Source organism: Sapajus apella, unplaced genomic scaffold (genome assembly GCF_009761245.1).
Source record: "Sapajus apella isolate SASKATOON/1434 unplaced genomic scaffold, GSC_monkey_1.0 scaffold64, whole genome shotgun sequence".
NCBI lineage: Eukaryota > Metazoa > Chordata > Mammalia > Primates > Cebidae > Sapajus > Sapajus apella.
The window spans coordinates 1,542,857-1,559,571 of NW_022437004.1; positions in this window are offsets into that span (position 1 = coordinate 1,542,857).

Sequence of the window (16,715 nt, forward strand, 5' to 3'; positions counted from 1 at the left end):
TCCTTTTTTATGGCTGCATAGTATTCCATGATGTATATGAGCCACATTTTCTTTATCCAGTCTATCATTGACGGGCATTTGGGTTGGTTCCAAGTCCTTGCTATTGTGAACAGTGCTGCAATAAACATACATGTGCATGTGTCTTTATAATGGAAGGATTTATAATCCTTTGGTTATATGCCCACTAATGGGACTGCTGGGTAAGATGGTATTTCTAGTTCTAGGTTGTTGAAGAATCACCACACTATCTTCCACAATGGTTGAATTAATTTACACTCCCACCAACAGTGTAAAAGCGTTCCTATTTCCCTACTTCCTCTCCAGCATCTGTTGTTCCCTGATTTTTTAATGATCACCATGGATATTCAGGATTTTTTAAAGCAACTGATATCTCATTCCACGTAAGGTGCATTTGTAACTAAGACGGGCAGCAAGGTGCTATCCTTTATTTATAGACAATGCCTGCAATGTACAGAAGATAGTCAACAAAAGTTTTAAAATGATATCACATCTATGAAACACATTATGTTTTCTTTAAAAAGCAGTTTCACATGTATTATTTTAATATTCTCAACAATACTGTGGGTCAGTAGAAAAGAAAATAGAACCCTTGATCACCAAGGAAGTTTCCAACAGACCTCTTTGCCCTAACAGATATGCCACTTAATTAAGAATTAGACATATTTCTTCATTTGTCACTAACTTTATTTTCCTGGATATGTTGCATCATTCCCAGCATGTGACCTTTCTCTCAGCTTTTAGCATTACTATTATCACATACATAGGCAAAAGGAAAAAAACATAAGTCACCATTGGAGGTGTTGGGTCAGTAGTATGCATACCTCACTTTCACTTCTTTGAAATGAATATTATGTAGACACAGCGTTATCTTTTGTTCTAGTTATACGGTTAAATAGCGCCTGCTTCTAAGTACTGAACAGGGAAAATGAGGTTTGCTCTCTGACCTTTCGTTTTTCTTTCACGAAATCCTTCAACTCGTGGCTCTCTGTGCCCCAGCACCTAAGTACTTAGTACATAATAGGTGATTGATAAACTCATTGTAAAATGAATCGACCAATGAATGGAAGATGCATTTATTGTGTGTAGAAACACTCTTTTAAAACAATTACTTGAGTCATTTGCCTTTAAGAAGTTTAAGCCAATTTAAAGTGTTAGGCTCAATGATTGTGTGTGTGTGTGTGTGTGTGTGTGTGTGTGTGTGTGTGTGCATGTGCACACCTGGGACACCACTGTTAGCATTTAAACCTGGACCCAACCAGGAAAATTTAAGACATAGACACAGAATTATAACCCAGGGTTTCCCTGGTATGCCAGGAGAAAAGTTCCATTTCGGAGTCCTTTTCTACTTGTCTTTCTGTTTTTTTGGAACCCACAACAAAGCACAACACACAGACGAACATCACATGTAAATGGATAAAGCACGTGGCATGCAACTGCCTCACAGTCTCACAGTCTTAAGTAGTAGAAGATTATCCCTTTAACGAGGATAATTTTATTTTTCACTAGATATCTATCAAAGGAAAGATTACCACACAGCAGCTGGAACACTGGAACCTACATAATGTATTGCACATTTTAATCATGTTGGATAAAACACTCTTTCTATGGATATCAATTATACTAATGACTCATATAATACTCTCATGTGCCTACGGGATATGTATTGTCACCTCTCTTTTGTCATAAAAATAGTTAGTGGCTCTGGATCCACACTGAAGTAGTTGCTTTCATTTTTATATAATGAATGAGTAACACTGTAAAAAAAGACATTTTATCCCATATTAGTTTAACAGAGTGAAGAGATTTCACATATGACAGTACTAAATATACTCTTAAGCTGCTAATAAAGCCAAAGCCTGCAGGGAAAAATTCAAATGATGAGCAATGCCAGAAGTTTGTAGTTCTGAAACTAAAGCAAAAATGTTCCACTTAGGTATAATTTCTAAATATCTTAAAAAGGAACAGAGATTTTTTTTTTTTTTTTTGAGACTGAGTCTTACTCTGTCGCCCAGGTTGGAATGCAGTAGCACAATCTTGGCTCACTACAACCTCCACCTTCCAGGTTCAGGTGAGTCTCCTGCATCAGCCTCCCAAGCAGCTAGGACTACAGGTACGCACCACCATGCCTGGCTAACTAAAATTTTTTTTTTGTAGTAGGGACAGGGTTTCACCATGTTGGACAGACTGTTCTCAAACCCCTGACATCATGATCTGCCTGTCTCGCCTTCCTAAATTGCTGGGATTTTAGGCATGAGCCATCGTGCCTGGCCTAGGAACAGGGATTTCTAATAATTTCATTTCCAATAAATCTCCCTAGTCAATTTGGAATAATTTTATTTGCAATAAATCTCCTCAGTCAGCCTAAGCGATGAGCACATTTTTTTTTTCTTTTCCCAGAGTTCAGTGTTATGGAGGAAACTTCTTTGAATGCATCCTTAAAATTAATCATGACAGCAGAAGGTATGATTCATAGCCAAACTACTGCATGCTTCCTTTTTGTCAATAGAACAAGAATTTCTGCTAGAATGGTTGAAGATTATTCACCTATAAATAAATGAACACGTGACCAAACCCTTAGGTTGTTCTGGAAATGCTGCAACAGAGGGCCCATCAGTGCCCCATTCTTCAGAGTACCTGCTAGCAAGTCTAGAGTTAAAGCTTTATGAGAATTTCCATTATAAACTTCTAGTTTCCAGGTTTAATAAATCAGTCATAAAAATGTGCTCAAAGCTGAAACTTGGCAAAGCAATTTAAAGAAAAGAAAAAAACTTCTGCCTGGTCATTTTTAAGTTACACAAGTATAGAAAGATAAAGCTAGGAGTCTCAGAAGCATTCCCCCTACAAATAGTTTTGAAGGCACATGATTTTAATTATATAGAAAATCGGTCAAGTGATTGGTCCACGTAGAGTCAGAATATTTGGGGTGGTTGGAAGAAAAAGGTAAAAATAATGAAGTTATTTAAATTCCACCTAGAAGCTTTTAGATGTGCATTTTGAATACCATATTCTTTTCAGTTCACCAGAGTTTTTGAAGAAAAAAAAAAAAAAGAACACTGGATCATCACCTGCTTCTTCTTTTGTTCACCTAAATATGATATCCATCTGAAAAGATCATGGAAAAGTCTTTATAATTTAAGTACTGACATTTATAAGGTATGTATACATTTAATTATTTATGTAGCAAAAATGGAATTACCTATATTCATAGAAGTTCCTGGTTTCTCTGATTTATCTTTACAAAAATTGCTTCTATTCTTTTGTGGGTTAACTCATTTAAATAGGTCAATAGATCCATTTGAACACTAAATCTTCAAGTACATATTGAATGTTTCTTGAACTCCATTAATACAATCAAATAGAATATTTTTTGCTGGTCATGTGTCCTGTCCAAGTCTGATGGCTGTGGGAAGCACTGATGATTTTTGCCTCGGCAGCCCAAACTTTAATTTAAAGGTGAAGACTAAGAAACCATTTTAAGGCAAGAGTCGTTGTAACTTAAATTTCTTCCCTTTCCCCCAAAATGGAGACACTAATTCCTTGGTATTTATAGACTGATTTTTGACTATTTAGGATGTATCCTGAAGGTTCATGAAGTTCTTATTTTAAAACGTTTGCCCATGGCCGGGCGCAGTGGCTCAAGCCTGTAATCCTAGCACTTTGGGAGGCCAAGGCGGGCAGACTGCTTGAGCGCAGAAGTTCGAGAACAGCCTGGTCAATATGGCGAAACCCATCTCTACCAAAAATACAAAAAATTAGCTGGGCATGATGGCACATGTCTGTGGTCCCAGCTACTCAGGAGGCTGAGGTGAGAGGATCGCCTGAGCTTGGGAAGTCGAGTCTGCAGTGAGCCAAGACCACGCCTCAGCACTCTAGCCTGGGTGACAGAATGGGACCCTGTCTCAAAATAAAGAAATAATAAAATATTTGCTCATGTTCATTCTGAAACTGATATGTAGGAAGAACGACTTAGTGAGCAAGCCTAGCCACTTGCTCTGAATCCTCATCCTAACTTAGCTGTTTCCTAATCATGTTTTTGAATCCAGTAAAAATGTCTTTGTTTTCTTTGTGCCCTTTAAAAGAAAGGTAACTGGTGATGAAAGTGACATAGACTAAAAATAAATCACTATTTGTCATAAAACAAAGAAGCAATATAATGTAGTGTTTCTTGTCTCTGAAACTGTACTGACTGGGTTCAAATCCCCAATTCATTCATTTTCTGTTTTTGTGACTCTGGTCAGATTACTTAATTACTCTAATAATGGTCAATTTACGCATCTGAAAAAGGAGTGAAAAAATAAGAACATGTCCTCATAAAGTTTCTGTGAAAAATTAAATGAGTTTCAGCACTTATCAGAGTATCTGACATAGTGCCCAGTGTAATGTTAATATTATGACTACCATCACCAGCATCATCATCAAGAAGTTATAGACATGAAAATTAGGAATACTCTTGAGTATCTCATGATAATTTTTTATACTTATGTAAGAAATATTTATTTTACTAAGCATTCATTGTATATTAAAAAACATATTAAAGGATGCTATGGTTCATGTAGTCTTGTTCATATAATCTCTTACCTTAAAAATCTTTTTCTAAAGATGGAAAATATAGGCTGGGCACAGTGGGTCACGCCTGTAATCCCAGCACTTTGGGAGGCTAAGGTGGATACCTGAGGTCAGGACTTTGAGACCAGCCTGGTCCAACATGGTGAAACCCTGTCTCTACTCAAAATACAAAAATTAGCTGAGCATGGCAGAACACACCTATAATTCCAGCTACTCGAGAGGCTGAGGCAGGAGAATTGCTTGAACCCAGGAGGCAGAGGTTGCAGTGAACCGAGATGGTGCCACTGCACTCCAGCCTGGGTGACAAAGCAAGATTCCATCTCAAAAAAAAAAAAAAAAAGATGAACTATATATACACACACACGAATACTGTGATTAAACCCACCTCATTTTGTCTGCCTTCCCCAAGGTGAGTCACTAATGCCCACTCCCATTCTCCTCCTCAGACTCTGGCCTGATTTTTGGCTTATCTAGTTCCTGAACACTAATGTACATGAAGATAAAAATTACACTAGGCAGCCTCAGTTCCTCAATTTTCTGGGATATAAAATAGGTTATCCACCCAGCAATATATTGATCCATTCTTGACTCCCTTGTGACCTTGGCCTCTGCATGGCCTATCCCACATAATACATAATGCCTTCAAGAATAATGACTCTATATACATATTCACTCTTCACCTCAAAGCTGCAACTCTTCTGCTTTCTTTCTTCTACTGGCTTAGTTCTCAGGATTCAACTTCCAAATTTACCTCTCCTCCCTAGTCCTTATCAGTTGCCTTATCTAACAGGGATCCCAACAGAACCCCAGCCCAACTATCGTAAAATAGAGAGAGCTCCTACGTCTCTATCTTTGCTTTATAATCCTCCTCTGTATTAGTCCATTTTTACACTGCTGATAAAGACATATCCTAAACTGGGGAAGTTACAAAAGAAAAGGGTTTCATTGGACTTACAGCTCCATGTGGCTGAGGGAGCCTCACGGTCATGGCGGAAGGTAAGGGGGAAGAAGTCACCTCTTACATGGATGGCAGCAGGCAAAGAGAGAGTAAGCTTGTGCAGAATTCCTCTTTATAAAGCCATCAAATCTCATGAGACTTATTCACTTATTCACTATCACAAGAACAGTATAGAGGAAACTGCCCCCATGATTCAATTATCTCCCAGGAGTCCCTCTTACAACATGTGGGAATTATGGGAGTACAATTCAAGATGAGATTTGGGTGGGGACACAGAGCTAAACCATATAATCCTCCTAAGTTGTTCCAAACTTAGACCCATTAGCTGAGTCAAGTACACAAATCTCTGCAAAATTAACATCTGTTTCCAGCTACTGCATTTCTATTGCTTTGTCTGCAAGATATGGAATTCCTATTACTAGTCTTTTTCAGAATCATTACGACTGAGCCCTCTTGGTCACTTGCCTAGTCATCCTACAACACTTCCAGAGTCTGTCTCTGTAACTTCTTCCCCATCTGTACCTCTGGTAGCCCCAAATAACTCCCACCAAAGACATCCCAAAATTTTACAGCTCCCATCCTCTATGTCAAATAATTTCTAGTCCATCTCCTTTTCTCAGTTCCTTTTCCTATTCATGCTCCCTCCCACTCAACTCATTCCAGACAAAACTTTTGAGCACAACTTTCCCTTTTTGCTATTCATGCTCCACCTCACTCAATCCATTCAAGTCAAAACTTTCAAGCACCATTTGCCCTTTGCCAATGAAGCCAAGGTTTCACGTCTACCCACTAGTCAACAGCAGGGACAGTTCAGTTTACATTAGCTTAGTCATTAAACATCTTTATCAATGACTTGGATAAAAATTCAGAAATCATATTCATCAAATTGGTATATGACACCAAGTTGGGAGTAATCACTAATATGTTAGATGATAGAATTAAGATTGTAAAGGATCTGACAGATGAAAATGATAGGTTGAAACTATCATGGTGATCAAATCACATTTGGAATATTGGGTTTAGTTTTGGGCAAGAACAAATTAAATTACATCCAAAAAACAATTATAATTATGAGATATAATAATGATAAAGATCTCCATATATGTTGAAAGACTGAAATATCTGAGATTATTTTTTCTCAGATAAAGACTGAGGAGTCAAACCATTTTTTACATACTATGAAGGCTCTAACTTGGAAGAGTGACTGTTCTTATTCTGCATACTTCCAGAAAGTTTGACAAGGACCAGTGAATATAAATTATAAGTAGATTTCAAATCATTGAAAGTAATTTTTTTCAAATAATCAGAACTTTCTAAAAAAGAGACAGTTACCCTCATGTAGTGCTGAGTTCCCCATTTTCTCATCTTAATCTCTGAATACCTTCTTTAAGAAAAGCCAGTGACCCTTATATATTTTCTATGCTGATTTCTTTCCTGACCTCTAGATTAAATTCCAGCTGGATTTCCAATAGGTTCTTCAAAGCAGATTCACTATCTGAACACCCCAACGTGTTCCTATTTTGGGCTGCCTATTGCACTCCCCAGTCACCTAAGACAGAAATTTGAACTGCCCCATTTCTCCCTATTCTTCTTGATGATGATGATGCCGGTGATAATAGCAACTACTTTCCATTTAGTTGTGACTGTCTAGAATCTATGTGCCAAATCTCACATGACGTCCTTTTACATTCTTTACAGTAACCTTGTAATGTGTGCATTATTCTCATTTAATAGAGGAAGCTGAGACTTATAAGGGTAAACAGCAGGGCCTGAATTTGTATTCGAGGCATCTGACTCTAAAGGCAATATGATTACCCCATCTACTACACAACCTTTCCTATTAGTTATCTATTATACCTCAGACAGTGCCTCACTGCAGCCTTCTCATGTGGGCTCTGGCTCTTAACATGGCTAGCTTCTCTCATCCTTCATGTGGTAGCTTGGATGTCATCCTAACTAAAAAGACCCCTTCCCCTTATTCTCTTTTGTGGTGCCTAATCATTTCCTCCATGATGCTGAACATCATCAGTTGCTTTATATATCTGCTATATATATAGCAAAGCAGAAAATCAGTTGCTTTATACATATATATCTAATGTTCTTTCATATTTAATATTTTATACACCACTAAGCTCTGCTTTTTTCTCTATTCAAATATATATACATATATTTGAATGTGTATATATATATTCAAATATATATATTTGCACAGCAACTGATGAGTAAGGAATATACATCATATTGAAAATACAGAAATACCTATACATATATATGTATTTACTTGTTTATAGCCCAGGTCTCCCAAAGGAATGGAAGTTCCATGTGGGAGGACTTGCTATCTTCCTCTTAATTTTCAGCACAGAGTGCTGATAGCTTGCTCAAGCAAAATTAATATTTGTTGATTGACCAGTTGGTATACATTTTACTCTGCCCCTTGGGTGTAGTCTTTCCACCACTGATATTCAAGATCTTGTCATCTTCCGTGGATAACAGTAATAGCCAGTTACCTTGTCTCCAGCCTCTTCCTATTTGATTCCAAATACAGAAAAAATCATGCTCATGCTCCTGCTCAAAACTCTTCAATCGTCCTCTTTGACTACAGAATAAGTCCCTTGTAAATGGTATTCCTAGGTATTTTATTCTCTTTGTAGCAATTATGAATGGGAGTTCACTCATGATTTGGCTCTCTTTCAGTCTGTTATTGGTGTATAGGAATGCTTGTGATTTTCGCACACTGGTTTTGTATCCTGAGACTTTGCCAAAGTTGCTTATCAGCTTAAGGAGATTTTGGGCAGAGACAATGGGGTCTTCCAAATATACAATCATGTCATCTGCAAATAGACATCCTAATTAAATATCCTTTATTTTTTTTCTTGCCTGATTGTTCTGGCCATAACTTCCAATACTATTTTGAATAGGAGTGGTGAGAGAGGGCATCCTTGTCTTGTGCCAGTTTTCAAAGCAAATTCTTCCAGTTTTTGCCCATTCAGTATGATATTGGATGTAGGTTTGTCATAAACAGCTCTTATTATTTTGAGATACTTTCCATCAATACCTAGTTTATTGAGTGTTTTTAGCATAAAGCGCTGTTGAATTTTGTTGAAGGCCTTCTCTGCATCTATTGAGATAATCCCAATCATGTGGCTTTTGTCTTTGGTTCTGCTTAAGTGATGGATTATATTTACAGATTTGTATTTGTTGAAGCAGCCCACTGCTCAAGGAAATAAGAGAGGACACAAACAGATGGAAAAACATTCTATGCTCATGGTTAGGAAGAATCAATATTGTGAAAATGACTATACTGCCCAAAGTAGTTTATAGATTAATGCTATCCTCATCAAGCTACCTTTGATTTTCTTCACAGAATTGGGAAAAAAACACCTTCAACTTCATATGAAACCAAAAAGGAGCCCATACAGTCAAAACAATCCTAAGCAGAAAAAACAAAGCTGGAGGCATCACACTACCTGACTTCAAACTATACTACAAGGCTACAGTCATCAAAACAGCATGGTACTGATACCAAAACAGAGATATAAACCAATAACAGAATGGAGGCCTCAGAAATAATGCCACACATCTACAACTACCTGATCTTTGACAAACCTGACAAAAACAAGCAATAGGGAAAGAATTCCCTATTTAATAAATGATGCTGGGAAAACTGGCTAGCCATATGCAGAAAGCTCAAACTGGATCCCTTCCTTACACCTTATACAAAAATTAACTCCAGATGGAGTAAAAATTTAAACATAAGACGTAACACCATAAAAACCTAGACAATACAATTCAGGACATAGGCATAGGTAAGGACTTCATGACTAAAACACAAAAGCAACAACATCAAAAGCCAAAATAGACAAAGGGGATCTAATTCAGCTTAAGAGCCTCTGCACAGCAAAAGAAACTTTCATTAGAGTGAACTGGCAATCAACAGAATGGGAAAAAAATTTTGCAATCTACCCATCTGACAAAGGGCTGATATCTGGAATCGACAAAGAACTTAAACAAATTTACAAGAAAAAAAACAAGCCACCCCATCAAAAAGTGGGTGAAGGATATAAACAGACACTTTTCAAAAGAAGACATTTATGCAGCCAACAAACATATGAAAAAAAGCTCATCATCACTGGTCACTAGAGAAATGCAAATCAAAACAACATCACATTGAGGTACCATGTCACCCCAGTTAGAATGGCGATTATTAAAAAATCATGAGACAACAGATTCTGGAGAGGATGTGGAGATATAGAAACGCTTTTACATTGTTGGTGGGAGTATAAATTAGTTCAACTGTTGTGGAAGACAGTGTGGTGATTCCTCAAGGATCTAGACATAGAAATACCATTTGATCCAGCAATCCCATTACTGGGTATATGCCCAAAGAATTATAAATCATTCTATTATAAAGACACGTGCACATGTATGTTTATTGCCACACTGTTTATAATAGCAAAGACTTGGAACCAACCCAAATATCCATCAATGATAGAGTGGATAAAGAAAATGTGGCACATATACACCATGGAATACTATGCAGCCATGAAAAGGATGAGTTCATATCCTTTGCAGGGACATAGATGAATCTGGAAAGCATCATTCTCAGCAAACTGATACAAGAACAGAAAACCAAATACCACATGCTCTCACTCATTAGTGGGTGTTGAACAATAAGAATACATGAACACAGGGAGAAGAACATCACACACTGGGGCCTTGTGGAGGGAGGGGGCCTAGAGGAGGGATAGCAGGGTGTGGGGGGATTGGGGAGGGATAACTTTAGGAGAAACATCTAATGTAGATGACAGGGGGATGAATGCAGCAAACCACCATGCCACATGTATATCTATGTAACAAACCTGCATGTTCTGCACATGTACCCCAGAACTTAAAGTGCAATAATAAAAAAAGAAGAAGAAAAAAATTACTACAAGGAAAGATCAGGGATCAGCAGGGAATTCTGAACTATACCAACCTAATAGGATTCTTGCTGAAGGCACGCAAGGGTGACCAGACCTCACTTGGGGGATGGTGGAGGATAAGGAACTCATTTATTGAAAGAGAACAGATATGGAGTCGGGGTTAGATACAAGGGTCCCAGTTAAAATGACTTAGTAGGATTCCCACTAAAATTGTACAATACAGACACAAACATGAAAACTCAAAAGTCAAGCCTAGTTGAAAAACAGTCTAGGCCACCCTGAATAAAGTTTGGTCAAGGAGAGAATCTTTGTCAGTAGTTTAGATGTTATTTGCTTATCATCACCCAAATATCTGTAATATTGAACTGTAACAGCAAATAGAGCTTTTTTTTAGTCTTTTCATTTCATTCATATTAATAATATGTGCCTTCTGACTCAATTTTTACAGTCATCATCTCAATACTACAGAATGTTCTTGGATAATGACTTAGTGTTAGTGACTCAGTGAAATATTCTTTCCACAACAATATTCAATAATAATATGCTTCAATGTGAAAAACATTATAGGAGTCACAAGATTTCTGCTTGATTTCTACCTCTGCTTCTAAACAATTACATGATCTAGGATGTGCATTAAGCCCACTCACCTTCAATTTTAATATCACAGATGCTACAAAAGTGTGGAACACAGAAGTCTATACTTCTACCTCAGTGGTTCTCAACCAGGGTAATTTTGCATACATATGTATCCCCTCTTTTCCCCCTGCCACCAACCATGAAAAATTTGGCAAATGTCTGAAGGTATTTTCCATTGTCACAACTGAAGGGAAGGAGCAACTGGCATGGAGGATAGAAGCCAGTATGCTGCTGAGTATCCTAAAATACACACAGCAGCACCCCACAACAAAGAATTATCTTCCAAAATGTCAATAATGTAGGTTTGAGAAAATGTGTTCTAATTGCACCATCCTATAGGAGAGAAATTCCGAATAGCTAAAAGATCAGAACTTTAAACATGTTTTAATGCTATTGAACTTTGAATATTAATTGTTGGTTTCTAGACTTGCTCAGGCGATGGTTGGTGAAATTTATCTTCTAAAATGTGAGAAAACATTTAGAAAAGTCTAGAACATCACCACTGATTTCGGCTGGCACAAGTGAGTAATTTAATGTGGGCTTATTCACGTAAAATTAGTCTTCTACACCTTAAGCACCAGCCTCATTTTCTATTATCTCAGCAAAAGTAGTTTAAAAATCTGTTTTCACACTACCAAATGTGATAGCACCATGCTTAGATGACATGACTTAGAAACCTATGTGGGCTTATCTATAGGTCGGAGTCTATTTAGACAGTAGACCAATTATTTGGTTATTTTCTCTCACTCTGGGCTTTATTTCTTGGTTATTTTTTCCTAACACTAAGCCTGTCAGTGACCAATGATGTATGACCAGATTACATTATTGCAGTAATATGAGGATTAGATAACATATCCATGTTGGAATTTCATTCCTAAAAGGGGCAGAGAAGATCCTAGTATAAATGGTCAGTAATTAAATGCAAAGATTAGGGAAAATCCACAGTTAAAATCCACAGTCTTCTTTTAAAAATTATTTTAAAAGCCAGAATTTTATGAGATTAAAGACAACCATATATAAAAGATTATGTTTGCTGATTTGTCTGTTTTCCTTTAACTGGAAAACAATGAAAAAATCTGTTACTTATGCTAACCTGAACTCTAGTTTGATATATGCCTTGAAAAGAGACGAAGAGAAAAATATGCCTAGTCTTTTTTCTTTAAAGGCACAAAAAATTTTAAAATAATTATTGTCACTAGGAATCCACAAGAAATATAGATTCATAATGAAAGATTCTATCACTCATCTTGGTTTCAGCAGAGATCTTGTCAGCTTCAAAGATCTTGTTCTTCATTGCTTTCAGGTGTTGCCACACCCTATAGGTATGGTGACAGGAGGGCAAATTCACCTCAGATTGGAAATTCTAAGAATTGCAAACATATCTCAGCAAGTGTCTCAGCTAAATAGGTTTTCTGAAAGTCCCTCAATAAACACCAAATGATTTTTTCTCATTGATCAGTTTAGACTTCAGTGGGTCTCTGAGTGTGAGGGTCATAGAACATTGCAGAAGAACCAAATAAACTTGTATATTATATAAATAAAAGAGCTGTTGGATGAATGTAGAGATATGTGACCATCCTACCATTTGTTCTTTAGATTACAGGCTTTCTCTGAAACTCTGGTTAGATACTTCTATTTCTTTCACTTACAGTTGATGGAATTTTAGCAAGCTCTAAACGCCTTCTACTAACAGTTAATCAACTCTTAAAGTGCCTCGTCATTTTTGTCAAATCAGCCTTAATGTTTGTTGGCAGAAAATCCAATTGTTTCTATAATGGTGGGCTTAAAGATGCCCCAAGTTAATGCTGAGAAGGATTCTGTATTTCCTAAAAGAAAGACTGGTACAAATGCTCTAACTTGATTTGATTGTTCAACCTTTAGTCTTTTGACAAAATAAATTTTGCTATGCAGTCTGATATCACAGACGGACTGGACTTGCTGATCAGAAATCTGGCTTAGAATCACAGTTCCATCATCTAATAGTGGTGGATCCTTGGGTACATCACTTCACAATCTCAATCTCAGTTGCCCTCAAAAGATAAAGCACCCAACTCAAAGGGCTATTGTTGGCATTAAATGGAACAATGTTGTGAAAGTGCTTTGTAAATTTCAAACCATGATACAAGTGTCATTGACATTATCATTTCTGCCTTTAAGAATAAATTGAACAGATATGCTGAGAAAATTAATCCAAAGTTAGAAGTGGGAGAACACACATTATTGTGACCCTGTATATTAACATCACAACAGCGTATCTTTTCCCTGGTTTACAAACAATCCACATAGATAAACTGTGGAGGAAGAACCACTTCCTACTACCCACAAAAGTTACTGTCCTGTTTTCTCTTAATATAAAATATGTATCAAGGAAATGATCTAATAAACTTCTATTGTTATGCAGATATAGAAAGAAAGAGAGTTCATAAACTAAAGGTGCTCTGTGAGAAGGGACTCTTGCCAAGAGAGAGATCATTGACGTAGAAAGTGGCTCCCAGTATTCAGTAGTTGGGCTTGGACAGACATTCTTGTTGAAACCTTGTTAGATATAACAAGTGTAACTGAAATATGATTTGCCTGAACTGTTCTGGTTTCAAACTGTGTGCACAATGGTTTAAATAGGGCGTTATGGACAGTTCCTAAACCCAACCACCCCACATGATACTCTTCACATAGAAAAGTATATTTTGGATACAAACAATGTTAAATAGACAGATTTTGACTCTGCTCAAAGTTAGGGATTGCCAGTATAATCAATGAAATATAAACTATCTTGCAAATTCTATCAGGATTGGGTTTCCTGAGGACAGAATCAGGGAATGGCCGGCTAGTGAATTTGCAACAGGGAATGCTTCCCCAGGATGCTCCGCTGGGAATTCTGGTATAATGGGAAGGGTCTCAGTCAGCCTAGGTATAGATGGTCTTTAATCGAGTGTTGTCCTATTACTAAATAGATGGTCTTTAATTGAGTGTTGTCCTGTTACTGATTTCAGGAGACAGTCTTTTGATAATATATTCCATTTGTTTGAATAAAAGGAGGAGGCTAATAGAATTGACCTTTTCCTTCTTCACTGCCAATAACTCTACTCTTAAAGCCCAGCACTGGGCTTTAAGAGTAGAGTTATTGCAACCTGATGTAAATATTACTAAAGAAATCACATTTCAAAATTCCTAAAAAATTAATAATTACGGTCTAGCCAATGAGATCATCCAACCATTTCTATGTCAATTAATAACTGTGACCGAATCAGTTGTGTAGAGACTTACAGTAACTCTTATGAGTATCAATATTATTATGTCATATTAGAGTCTGCTTATGTTTGCCCTATAGACTCAGCCTAATTTTGTTTTTCTAGAAAAAAAAAGGTATGACTAGAATAAATTTTAATGTATGTTTTGTAATTTCCTAAATACGCCATGGTATTTTGCACATTCTGTTCCCACTACCTCCAACGCTTCCCTCCTTGCCTCTCAGAGGAAATCGCCATCTTCCTCTCAGAGGGTATACAAACACAAGCTAATCGACGTGGTCTCCCTAAGACCTCCACTCCTCTCCCAGTTCAAATATAATTTTATGTATTCCACATCCTGCTCTCTTATATCATTTTGCATTTACCTCCACCAGCACTTACATTATCACCTTATAAATATTTGTTTACAGACTACTCACTGAGAGCAAAAAAGATATTATTAATCTATAGTAGCTATAGGATAAAGTGTGAATCAGGTAAATGCCCACTAATTGTTTTCTGACTACATACTAATTGTTTTCTGACTACATAAGTGGTATGGAGAGTCAAGCATTGTGCTTGTTATGTTTTAGCTCCCTGACAGTTTAAAAGTCTCATAGGTCATTTATTTATCCATCTATTATTTCATTCACTAATCATTTGAGAAGTACTCATAGTTGCTGTGTATCCACTGCAGCGGTAGGGATATGTACTATGTATCTATGAACCTTGCATTATCCATATCCTTCTGCCTTATTTGTTTTTTGTTTGTTTTGAGACAAATTTTCACTCTGTCACCAGGGCTGTAATGCAGTGGTGCAATCATAGCTCACTGCAGCTTCTATCTCCTGGGCTTAAACAGTCCTCCTGTCTCAGCCTCCCAAAGAGCTGGAATTATAGGCATGACACACCAGGTCTGGCCCACCTACCTTATTTGGAACAGTGACGTCTTGAGTTTCTCACTGTAGTCTTCAGACCAGATTTCTGCTCTGGTCCTCTGGGTTCTTACCTTAAAGTCTTTAGAGGCCTTAATCCCCAAGAATAGGTCCTTGAGTTTGGCTGACCTGTCAGCAGTTCTCCTCACTATCAGTGTTAATTGAAGAAAGTTAATCTCTCAGGATCTCAGGTGTCACATCTGTAAAATGAGAATGATACATATTTCACAGGGTGGTCATAAGAAAATATGTGTAATACACCTCGGAGGTGGGAATCACTAAATGTTAGTTTCATCTGCCTGCCTTCTCTCTCTCCACTCTATCCCCCTTCAATAGCTAAATGTTATGTAACCATGTTGGAGATAATCCTAATGGCCACTAGAATTCTACCAGGCAGGAAAAGGGGAATATAGAAGCGGTGATTTCTAAAAAACTCATCAAGTTACCAGTATTTGAAAGGTCTTATAATTCCAGATAGATCATTCATTCTTTTCTTTATTCATTCAAGACTATTCTCTGACATGTGACAGGCACTTTTCTAGGTTTTGAGTACACAGCCATTAACAACACAGAGAATATTCTTTACCCTCATCAGACTTTCAGTCTAGCAGCTTTCAATTTATGAAGAGATCAAATGCTTCTAATCGTGTAGAAAGTTAGGAAACAGTTTACTTTTTGCTAAGCATGACAGAAAGGGGTTTTCTTGTTTGTTTTGACATTTCCTAACTGAGATAGAGTTTTTATGTTGGGTTGTTTGCCAAAACACATTTTTAAAGGGTATCACAATGTCTTGCACATAGTGGCTGCTCAAAAACACATTTATTGAATGATTTGAATAAAGTCTTAAAAGGGCTTCTATTTATTTTAGACTTAAATTGCCTATGAAGACATAACAAGCCACAAAAGGCTTTAGAAATTATCATCGAATGTTGACTGAGAAACAAAGAATATGAATTTTATGTATCAATCCAGCTTTCCCACCTCCACTGGGAAAAATGGACAGGTTGGTTACCTAAATAAACAAAAATTTTTTACAGCTGGTGACTTTAGGTATTTAATTATGAGATGAGAAGGAACTGCTTTTCCTACCAGAGAGGAACATGAATTGGTCTTACCCATTGGAATGATTTAGAAAGCATATGATACTAAGTTACACAAGAGAAATAGAAAAAAATATCCACCCACTGGGTACATGAGCATACTGAATATTCATCCCATTGAGCTTACTGTCAACTTCCTCCTTTGCTTTTGTAAAGAGACCTGGGAGCCTTCCTTTTTTTGTTCTATAAAGGAAATGAATTCTGTTGTAACTAGGATGGCTAATGGTACTTCATTGAGTCTCTCTGCACTTAGGATGCATCTGTATTTCTGTGGGGAATGAGGCTCTCACTGCATCAGATGATGAAGAATATTCGTGCTCCAATACCCACATGGCATTGTACTCACCAAG